Source organism: Coregonus clupeaformis, chromosome 10 (genome assembly GCF_020615455.1).
Source record: "Coregonus clupeaformis isolate EN_2021a chromosome 10, ASM2061545v1, whole genome shotgun sequence".
In the NCBI taxonomy this organism is placed as follows: Eukaryota; Metazoa; Chordata; class Actinopteri; order Salmoniformes; family Salmonidae; genus Coregonus; species Coregonus clupeaformis.
This window is the reverse complement of record NC_059201.1, coordinates 14,434,248-14,444,444: the sequence shown is the minus strand read 5'-3', so window position 1 is coordinate 14,444,444 and position 10,197 is coordinate 14,434,248. Positions and strand designations below refer to the sequence as shown.

At 43.4% G+C, this 10,197-nt stretch overlaps 1 non-coding gene across 1 annotated transcript; it reads right to left on the bottom strand.

The window, feature by feature from the left end:
- Positions 1-9,271: 9,271 nt before the first annotated feature.
- LOC121576088 lies at positions 9,272-9,324 on the bottom strand. The gene has a single exon (XR_006002440.1). It is a non-coding gene; the product is annotated as a U7 small nuclear RNA (small nuclear RNA).
- Positions 9,325-10,197: the final 873 nt, after the last annotated feature.

Genomic DNA, 10,197 nt, shown 5'->3' with positions numbered 1-10,197 from the left:
GGGCGGCAGGTAGCTTAGTGGGTAAGAGCGTTGTGCCAGTAACCGAAAGGTCGCTGGTTCTAATCCCCGAGCCGACTAGGTGAAAAATCTGTCGATGTGCTCCTTAAGCAAGACACTTAACCCTAATTGCTCCTGTAAGTCGCTCTGGATAAGAGCGTCTGCTAAATGACTAAAATGTAAATGTAAATGTATATTACAGTTCAGAAACACACAGGCTTTGAAGTCTGACATGAAACAAATCCACAGTATACTATGGTATAAATACTATAGTATTCACTGTAGTGTTTATGCGGACTTTACTGTAGTATACTGTAGTATTTACAGTTAACTATAGTATACAGTGAGGGAAAAAAAGTATTTGACCCCCTGCTGATTTTGTACGTTTGCCCACTGACAAAGACCTGATCAGTCTATAATTTTAATGGTAGGTTTATTTGAACAGTGAGAGACAGAATAACAAAAAAAAATCCAGAAAAACGCATGTCAAAAATGTTATAAATTGATTTGCATTTTAATGATGGAAATAAGTATTTGACCCCTCTGCAAAACATGACATAGTACTTGGTGGCAAAACCCTTGTTGGCAATCACAGAGGTCAGACGTTTCTTGTAGTTGGCCACCAGGTTTGCACACATCTCAGGAGGGATTTTGTTCCACTCCTCTTTGCAGATCTTCTCCAAGTCATTAAGGTTTCGGAGCCTGATGTTTGGCAACTCGAACCTTCAGCTCCCCTCCACAGATTTTCACACTCCCTTTAAGAGTGTGCTCCTAATCTCAGCTCGTTACCTGTATAAAAGACACCTGGCAGCCAGAAATCTTTCTGATTGAGAGGGGGTCAAATACTTATTTCCCTCATTAAAATGCAAATCAATTTATAAAAATTTTTGACATGCGTTTTTCTGGATTTTTTGTTGTTATTCTGTCTCTCACTGTTCAAATAAACCTACCATTAAAATAATAGACTGATCAGTTCTTTGTCAGTGGGCAAACTGCACAAAATCAGCAGGGATCAAATACTTTTTGTCCCTCACTGTAAATACTGTAGTAAAATAACTAGTATGTTATAGTATTTACTTTAGTGTCTTTGCGAACAGGGGTGGGGGGGGTGGGGGGTGAACGTTCTGCCCATTGGGTGAATACATGTCACATGTTATATTATGGAACGCTAATTCATAGATTTTTTTCATCCCACCCCCTTCTCCTCCACTCGCGCTGGTTTATTCCGACTGTATCAGAAAAAACAAGATTCAGAAATGGTGTAGAATAACAGGGAAGGAACACCAGAGTATTTCCAAGCAGGGAAATACAAGGAATTTGGGGAAGGTATGGCAACAACATTTTATTTTGTTATGAAAGCTCGTTCTCGGCCTCGGTCCTCTAGTTGTACTTCTGCGGTTAATGACCGTGTTTGTCTGAGCGTGTTCATGCTAGCCGGGAGGGACCTTTATTGAGCAGACAACCTTCGGTGTCTGACTGACAGAGCCCTGACAGAGCTGGCTGGCTGAACAGTTAGCTAGCTAAACTATAGGAACTTCATTGCATTTGTGCATTAGACAGGAACACACCAATGAGCAGGCATATACGGAACTATTTTGTGGATTTTATTAAAAGGAATTGGTTTTTAAAAACAGAAATGCTCGGATCAGCTAGTTGGTGCTCAGCTGTCTGCATGCGCCTTTGCATGGGCTGTAAATTCTCGAACACACCACTACCTTCCCTGGACACTTTTGAAGGGGGGTAGGTTGGTGCCTTTGAGACTGTGTCCCTTGGGTCACGACCCCTAGGGCGTGGGGGAGGAGGGGGTTGCTTATTTTGACATGTGCAGTAACGTTATGGCTGAACGCTCATTGTAGTAACAGGCAAGTTGTAGTGCCCTTGGATCTCTCAGTGACACAAAAATATATAAATATAGGCTACATGAGTACCCCACAACTCTGTTCAATGTGTGTCTGTGTATATTACATACATATTACATACCTACCAATCGTCACTATGAAAGCTGTCAAACTGGAGAAAAGCATGCCCAAGACTCAATCATATAATTTGGTTCCTACTATTACAGTGAAGCTCCTGTAATTTCCTCAAGGCTTTTGAGGTTAATTGTACTGGGACTCCCATTTAGTGCTCAGTATGACAGGAAAGTATTATGGGATAGACATAGTATCTCCCCTTGGATGCCAGGTCACAGTGCTCTGGGGAGAATAATTTGGAGTAGTGTGTAGGCTACTATTTGAACATTCTCAATTTACAGTCATCCCCATCGTGTGTGTGTGTGTGTGTGTAAAGTTCTCAACTCACTCATGTGACCCAACCTAATCGGATATTTAGATTTCTGAATATATGACAATAGCATGCTGTTGGCCAAGGCACTCATTCCATTGTATTCAAGGCTTCTGAAGACTAGAAAGATGCAAATCTCTGCTGTTGGGATAAAGTGGCATTATTTTTATGGTAGATAGCCTACTCTGTAAATAAGCAAGAGGGGGGCACTGCCCTTACCCCTAGTCTTGCCCCTGCCCCACTCATGATGCATCATCAAAGTTCTTATTCATTTACCTCCTCATGGAGAGCTAATCCTTTACCTCTGCAGAGATCATCCCCCACAGGGAGACTTCCTGGTCACAGGGGGGATTGGTGTCTGCAGACTTCAGCTGCATGAACCCACCAGCCCAGGCCTCTTCTACCGGGGGATACCAATTAAGTCTGGCCCTCCACTGCATCCCAGGGAAAGAGGGCTAATTCAAGACCGTGTCACCCTCGTGGTAGTATGGGCTTCTCTGAGGGATGATTGGAGTGGATGGACGCTTGGCTTTAGTTTGCTCCAGGAGTGTCAGTGAGTGTCTGCTGGCTTGTACTGCAAAGTCATATTTTTCATCCATGACTAAACAGCACGAGTTGCTGTTTTCATTTTATTGACTGAAACTAGACATAGTTCAGAGTAAGCAGTGAGACAGTTCATGTCTAAGGGTAGGCTAACTTTATTTAAGCAATAATGCCAGATTAGGTGTGGTGTAATTAAGCAAAAGGCCCGACCCACTGGGCACACACTGTTTGAATCAACGCTGTTTCCATGTCATTTCAACAAAATTACGTTGAACCAACATGGAATAGATGTTGAATTGACATCTGTGCCCAGTGGGGATGGGGTGTGGTATATTAATTATAATTTATAAAAAAAATTATAGCTCTTTTCATTACAATCTCAAAGCGCTTTAAAGCTGCAATATGTAACTTTTTGGGCAACCCAACCAGAAATGTTATCGATCTGTAATTCTCATTGACAGCTAGTCTAAGAAGCGGTAGATATGTTCTATGTGCACTATTTCTATGCTTCCCGTTCTATGCTTCCCGTCCCGTCTTTTACTTTTGGTTTTGTACACCAGCTTCAAACAGCTGAAAATACAATATTTGAGGTTATTGAAAATATATTTCACAGCAGTTTAGATTGTACAATGATTATATACACTATGCATTGCTTGTTTTGTCACATAAAGTTAAATTAGGCTAACTATTTGGATTTTTAGCAACCAGGAAATTGCGGAGCGATTTCTGCATATTGCACCTATAAGCACACATTTTTTTAATGACTTTTTTATGACATTGGCCATATACCACAACCCAGGGTTTTGGAAGACCTTGGGAGACCCTGACTATCATGACAAAAAACAAGGGCATAGCAGGCCAGTCACCCAGCTGCATCGAAGGTACAGTAGTTGACTGCTAAGAAAGCAAGTCAATCACCATCCCCAGGGTGGTCTTGTCAGCCTTGTCATGCTCTCAGTCATGTCCGCCCAGGGACAGGCTGGCCCCACAGCTGGCAGAGACTTGCTAAATATCTTCTGATGAGCCCAGGGCTTTCAATCCTCTGTGCTCACTAGTCACTACCAGTGCTCATGCCTGACCTATTTTTCCCTTTGTTGTTTAGCCCCACGTAGGGGAATGATGCCTTTGAGATTGAGTCATAGAATAGTGTCTGGTTTGAACGATGTGCTAATCTGCGGCTTCGGGGGTGCTGTTTGATAGAGGTATTTATAGACTGGAGTAAGAGAGGAATGTTCAGTATGAGATTAGTTATGTGGTTTTGTTATTGAGGTTTACTGGGGGAGTCAGTGGGGTTTTGGCACCTAACAGCTGGGCGTAGTATTGTTCTAATTGAAGATGTAGAGCAGAGCAGAGAAAGAGCAGGCAGGTCCCCTGGGATACATCTGGTCTGTGTGTTTTTTATGTAGCATGCTGCCACATAAGGCTGAACAGTATGGGCCCAAAAATCTAATAGCGATAAAAATACATTTAAAAAGATTGCGATTTGACTTGTGATTTAGATCAAAACACTTGGGTGAACTGTTGGAATTGGAAATAAATTGATTATTCTAATTCTATAGTTGGAATACAATGGGCACTTTGAATATGTTTGACATGTTAACGAATTAAAAAGCCAGGGAGGAATTATTGTGACAGTGTAGGAACCTGTTGGCCAGTGTTTTCCAGGGGACCCTAAGATGTTACATTTTTCTCTTGATTCATGCAACATATTCATGCTTTGCCTATTCCTCTTTTATTTAGAATATACCATTGCACAAACAACATCCTGATCTAGGCCTACGGATCTAGGCCTAGATCAGCACTGGTATCAGGCTGTAGTGAACTAGCAATTAACATTAGCGGCTAACACAATTTTTTTATGACACAACTTTGTAAGAAAAGACAAACTAACTAGCTGTTTGCAGAGAGTAAGATACACAAACAGTGAAATATAGAACTCATGTGGATTGTTGCATCTGTTGCATTGACCATGCACAGTGAACTTGGAACGGCAAGTGGTGGTGTTCGAGCAACTGCACTCCTTGATTGACAGGGGCGGGGCTTGGTGTGTGTGGGAAGCGGGAGAGAGACGACTCAAGTAGCAAATGGAGTAAACTATTAAAACGGACATTACACGTGGCGGAGTGGCGTTTTCAAAATATTGCCGATTCACGGCCTCTTGTGATATGGATATTGCACATGCCAAATATCACATTTTCTATCTAAATTCGATTAATCGTGCAGCCTTACTGCCACACCTCCTTAGTGAATGGTCCACGTGTGGCTAATTGTCAATACACACACACACACATGCATCCACACGCACACTGCCACGAGTCGTAGACGCACACACCTGGAAGGGGGCCAGACACTCTTTGTAATGGCCTACTCAGCTGTGTAAGAAAAGTCCATCAGAGTCAGGCAGCTCAATTACACCCCAGGTCGATCCGGCCTCTGGATCAAGGGAGACTTTCTCTCTCTTGTTACTAGACTTGGGGGATATACCGTTTATACTGTATACCGGGGTATACATTTTTTTGGGGGGAGGGTTGGACCTCCCAGTGCTACGCCACTGCTTATAACTATAAGTACAAATCTAAGATGTGTCAAATAAATTATATCCAGCTCTGTATGAAAATCTGGATACTGCCCAACCCTACTTGTTACACACTCCAACAAATGTAGGACACTGACTGTCTGTTTGGACAGAGCACACATCGACCATCTACAACCTCAAGGGATGGCCTTCATTTCGATTTCCATGGAGTGAACAAAATAGACAGCATGAACTCTGAATAGAAGTTATTAGCATGCTAACAGGTAGAGCATATTGTTGTTTTCTCATACTATGCTCTCTTATATCTTGCTCTCCTACATACCCTGAATCATGCATTTGGCATCTACACAGTACCTAAGCTCAATATTGTTTACAAACTCAACTGTGGTGTACTGTATTCATAGTCCATGACACCAGAGTGGCAACTGTGATGAACTCTAACCACACCATAGACTAACGTCTTTCCTGTAGTAGCATATGCATAGGTAGCTTAGCATAGGGCGGCAGGTAGCTTAGTGGGTAAGAGCGTTGTGCCAGTAACCGAAAGGTCGCTGGTTCTAATCCCCGAGCCGACTAGGTGAAAAATCTGTCGATGTGCCCTTAAGCAAGACACTTAACCCTAATTGCTCCTGTAAGTCGCTCTGGATAAGAGCGTCTGCTAAATGACTAAAATGTAAATGTAAATGTATATTACAGTTCAGAAACACACAGGCTTTGAAGTCTGACATGAAACAAATCCACAGTATACTATGGTATAAATACTATAGTATTCACTGTAGTGTTTATGCGGACTTTACTGTAGTATACTGTAGTATTTACAGTTAACTATAGTATACAGTGAGGGAAAAAAGTATTTGACCCCCTGCTGATTTTGTACGTTTGCCCACTGACAAAGACCTGATCAGTCTATAATTTTAATGGTAGGTTTATTTGAACAGTGAGAGACAGAATAACAACAAAAAAATCCAGAAAACGCATGTCAAAAATGTTATAAATTGATTTGCATTTTAATGATGGAAATAAGTATTTGACCCCTCTGCAAAACATGACATAGTACTTGGTGGCAAAACCCTTGTTGGCAATCACAGAGGTCAGACGTTTCTTGTAGTTGGCCACCAGGTTTGCACACATCTCAGGAGGGATTTTGTTCCACTCCTCTTTGCAGATCTTCTCCAAGTCATTAAGGTTTCGAGCCTGATGTTTGGCAACTCGAACCTTCAGCTCCCTCCACAGATTTTCACACTCCCTTTAAGAGTGTGCTCCTAATCTCAGCTCGTTACCTGTATAAAAGACACCTGGCAGCCAGAAATCTTTCTGATTGAGAGGGGGTCAAATACTTATTTCCCTCATTAAAATGCAAATCAATTTATAAAATTTTTGACATGCGTTTTTCTGGATTTTTTTGTTGTTATTCTGTCTCTCACTGTTCAAATAAACCTACCATTAAAATAATAGACTGATCAGTTCTTTGTCAGTGGGCAAACGTACAAAATCAGCAGGGGATCAAATACTTTTTGTCCCTCACTGTAAATACTGTAGTAAAATAACTAGTATGTTATAGTATTTACTTTAGTGTCTTTGCGAACAGTACATTTACATTTACATTTTAGTCATTTAGCAGACGCTTTTATCCAGAGCGACTTACAGGAGCAATTAGGGTTAAGTGCCTTGCTCAAGGGCACATTTACGTCATTTAGCAGACGCTCTTATCCAGAGCGACTACAAATTGGTGCATTCACCCTATAGCCAGTGGGATAACCACTTTACAATTATACTTTTTTTTTTTTTTTTGGGGGAGTGGAAGGATTACTTTATCCTATCCCAGGTGTTCCTTAAAGAGGTGGGGTTTCAAATGTCTCCGGAAGGTGGTGAGTGACTCCGCCGTCCTGGCGTCGTGAGGGAGCTTGTTCCACCATTGGGGTGCCAGAGCAGCGAACAGTTTTGACTGGGCTGAGCGGGAACTATGCTTCCGCAGAGGAAGGGGAGCCAGCAGGCCAGAGGTGGATGAACGCAATGCCCTCGTTTGGGTGTAGGGACTGATCAGAGCCCGAAGGTACGGAGGTGCCGTTCCCCTCACTGCTCCATAGGCAAGCACAATGGTCTTGTAACGGATGCGAGCCTCAACTGGAAGCCAGTGGAGTGTGCGGAGGAGGGGGGTGACGTGAGAGAACTTGGGAAGGTTGAACACCAGACGGGCTGCGGCATTCTGGATGAGTTGTAGGGGTTTAATGGCACAGGCAGGGAGCCCAGCCAACAGCGAGTTGCAGTAATCCAGACGGGAGATGACAAGTGCCTGGATTAGGACCTGTGCTGCTTCCTGTGTAAGGCAGGGTCGTACTCTCCGAATGTTGTAGAGCATGAACCTGCAGGATCGGGTCACCGCCTTGATGTTAGCGGAGAAACGACAGGGTGTTGTCCAGGGTCACGCCAAGGCTCTTCGCACTCTGGGAGGAGGAACAACGGAGTTGTCAACCGTGATGGCGAGATCATGGAACGGGCAGTCTTTCCCCGGGAGGAAGAGCAGCTCCGTCTTGCCAGGGTTCAGCTTGAGGTGGTGATCCGTCATCCATACTGATATGTCGGCCAGACATGCAGAGATGCGATTCGCCACCTGGTTATCAGAAGGGGGAAAGGAGAAGATTAGTTGTGTATCGTCAGCGTAGCAATGATAGGAGAGGCCATGTGAGGATATGACAGAGCCAAGTGACTTGGTGTATAGGGAGAAAAGGAGAGGGCCTAGAACTGAGCCCTGGGGGACACCAGTGGTGAGAGCACGTGGTGCGGAGACAGCTTCTCGCCACGCCACTTGGTAGGAGCGACCGGTCAGGTAGGACGCAATCCAGGAGTGAGCCGCGCCGGAGATGCCCAGCTCGGAGAGGGTGGAGAGGGAGGATCTGATGGTTCACTGTATCAAAGGCAGCAGACAGGTCTAGAAGGACAAGAGCAGAGGAGAGAGAGTTAGCTTTAGCAGTGCGGAGAGCCTCCGCGACACAGAGAAGAGCAGTCTCAGTTGAATGACCAGTCCTGAAACCTGACTGGTTTGGATCAAGAAGGTCATTCTGAGAGAGATAGCAAGAGAGTTGGCTAAAGACGGCACGCTCAATAGTTTTGGAAAGAAAAGAAAGAAGGGATACTGGTCTGTAGTTGTTGACATCAGTGGGATCGAGTGTTGGTTTTTTGAGAAGGGGTGCAACTCTCGCTCTCTTGAAGACGGAAGGGACATGGCCAGCGGTCAAGGATGAGTTGATCAGCGAGGTGAGGTAGGGGGAGAAGGTCACCGGAGATGGTCTGGAGAAGAGAGGAGGGGATGGGGTCAAGCGGGCAGGTTGTTGGGCGGCCTGCAGTCACTAGTCGCAAGATTTTATCTGGAGAGAGAGGGGAGAAAGAAGTCAAAGCATAGGGTAGGGCAGTGTGAGCAGGACCAGCAGTGTCATTAGACTTAACAAACGAGGATCGGATGTCGTCAACCTTCTTTTGAAAGTGGTTGACGAGGTCATCCACAGAGGGGGGGATTCAGCAGTGAGGAGAATGTGGCAAAGAGCTTCCCTAGGGTTAGAGGCAGATGCTTGGAATTTAGAGTGGTAGAAAGTGGCCTTAGCAGCAGAAACAGATGAAGAAAATGTAGAGAGGAGGGAGGAAAAGATGCCAGGTCGGCAGGGAGTTTAGTTTTCTTCCATTTCCGCTCAGCTGCCCGGAGCTCTGTTCTGTGAGCTCGCAATGAGTCATCAAGCCACGGAGCTGGAGTGGAGGACCGAGCCGGCCGGGAGGATAGGGGACACAGGGAGTCAAAGGATGCAGAAAGGGAGGAGAGGAGGGTTGACAGTAGTATTTACAGTAGTGTTTTTTCAGTCTTTTTCAGTCTTTTCAGTTTTTTTTATAGTGTTTTTGTATTATTATCTTTGAGATAGAAGTAGAGGCTTTCTCCTTCAGGAAACCTACTGGAGAAATACTAAAAGAGCACATTTTCCATAACCTGTAGGATTGGGGTCTGAACAGATGGTTCAGAGCTTCTGCTCTTTTCTATAACCTGTACGGAACACAATATGGTCAATACTTGCGATATGGGGGAAAGGGAATTGACACGGTATATGCAAAATAAGGTTTAAAAAGTGGACTGTTTTTGCGGACATTACTGTAGTATTTTTAAAACATTTGCAGTAACTACAAAATCCAAGTAAAAACCAAGCAAACACCAGTAACTGAAGTGTCTGCACTTTGGCTTTGTTCCACTGTGTTGACTGCAGTTACCCGCTCTGCCATACCAAGGCAAAGAGCAGTAGGCATAACTACACAAACAGTAAAACTGAGAAAAATGGCTTTAAAGTTTATTTGCTGTCCAGACAAATATGTTGTAGATAGATAGATAAATGATAATGCACTGATGTATTATCTTATTATAAAGTATATTTTTATACATATCAACCATGACCAATGATTTGACCTAAGTCAAATAAATGACCATACAAAGTCAAACAGAAAAACAACACGAAAGTTGGATGAACACATTTAGATTGTATATACTGCACAATGTCAAATATTTCAAGTATAGACATTCTGCGTGATGAAATAGTCCTGACCTTATGGCAAAAAAATGCTACAATACAACATTCAAAACATAAAACCATTAAATACAGTTGGAATCTAGTTAGAACTTTCAAACTGTTTCCATCAAACAGAAAAATAGCAAGAAAGTTGGATAAACACGTTTCGATTGTAGATGCTGCACTTTTCCTTTGCATTACCCATATACAGTGGGGGAAAAAAGTATTTAGTCAGCCAACAATTGTGCAAGTTCTCCCACTTAAAAAGATGAGAGAGGCCTGTAATTTTCATCATAG